Raw genomic sequence first — 1732 nt, 5'->3', positions numbered from 1 at the left:
CAACAGGAATCTCCACTTTGCGAGCTTTCGAATCATCACGAATAGTAAAGCAACCGTCGAACACACGCAAACTGGTGCCAGGTTGAAGTGCTAGCAGCATGCTGGCAGGAATACGCTGGTATCGCTTGTTTGATGTGGTATTAACAACCGGCGGTGGGTAGTCCATGTGTGGTTCCTGCTCCACTCCGCCTGGAAGTGATCGCATGTACATAAACTCGCGAGGAATCCACCGTGGGTCCATACAAGCTGTGCTGGCGCGAAGGGCTCGGCTCAGTTCGTTGATCGCCGCTGACGACTCACGAGGATTTACACGGGATTGGGCCCTAAAGCTGTCGTCGTTTTCAGCCCCGACTTCAGCGAAGACAGATCTGTAGTCACGTTCTTTGGCTTCATTGAGCAGAGCCACCAGAACGCGGTTGGACAAGCCTAGGTATACCACTTGATAACCTCGGTCAGGAAGCGAAGGCTTGGCTCGATTGGACACCATCTTGAAGTGGGACGGCAACGCTGGTTTGAGACGGAAACGGAGTTGGCGTGGGACGGAAATACCCATCTGAGCCGGAAACGCGCAGCTTTATAGTTGGACTTTGTAAGCAGTCAGAATGAAGCCAGATCTGGTCAGACTTTGTTTTGTTCACGCTGGTCTTTTTTTGAAATTGGCTGCAGATTTGAAATGGCCCTCCTTAGACAGTCCCCTTTCAGTCAGCTCTAGGTTACAGAAAGCACAAGTGTAAGTCTTAGGTAAAACACTCGACACAATATCAGGCTCCCAAGACATTTTATCGTATGCTAGGTAGCAGTGAACTCGAAAGTTTTCAATCGAGTAGGCCATTCCACTATGAATCAGGTCTCCACGAAATATCAGAGCATATCCAACAGGAATCTCCACTTTGCGAGCTTTCGAATCATCACGAATAGTAAAGCAACCGTCGAACACACGCAAACTGGCTCCAGGTTGAAGTGCTAGCAGCATGCTGGCAGGAATACGCTGGTATCGCTTGTTTGATGTGGTATTAACAACCGGCGGTGGGTAGTCCATGTGTGGTTCCTGCTCCACTCCGCCTGGAAGTGATCGCATGTACGCAAACTCCCGAGGAATCCACCGTGGGTCCATACAAGCTGTGCTGGCGTGAAGGGCTCGGCTCAGTTCGTTGATCGCCGCTGATGACTCACGAGGATTTACACGGGATTGGGCCCTAAAGCTGTCGTCGTTTTCAGCCCCGACTTCAGCGAAGACAGATCTGTAGTCACGTTCTTTGGCTTCATTGAGCAGAGCCGCCAGAACGCGGTTGGACAAGCCTAGGTATACCACTTGATAACCTCGGTCAGGAAGCGAAGGCTTGGCTCGATTGGACACCATCTCGAAGTGGGACGGCAACGCTGGTTTGAGACGGAAACGGAGTTGGCGTGGGACGGAAATACCCATCTGAGCCGGAAACGCGCAGCTTTATAGTTGGACTTTGTAAGCAGTCAGAATGAAGCCAGATCTGGTCAGACTTTGTTTTGTTCACGCTGGTCTTTTTTTGAAATTGGCTGCAGATTTGAAATGGCCCTCCTTAGACAGTCCCCTTTCAGTCAGCTCTAGGTTACAGAAAGCACAAGTGTAAGTCTTAGGTAAAACACTCGACACAATATCAGGCTCCCAAGACATTTTGTCGTATGCTAGGTAGCAGTGAGCTCGAAAGTTTTCAATCGAGTAGGCCATTCCACTATGAATCAGGTCTCCACGAAA

The sequence above is a fragment of the Phytophthora infestans genome, genomic scaffold, assembly GCF_000142945.1.
Source record: "Phytophthora infestans T30-4 supercont1.46 genomic scaffold, whole genome shotgun sequence".
NCBI classification, from domain to species: Eukaryota; Oomycota; class Peronosporomycetes; order Peronosporales; family Peronosporaceae; genus Phytophthora; species Phytophthora infestans.
The sequence above is the reverse complement of the archived record's forward strand: the minus strand, read 5'-3'. Positions refer to the sequence as shown.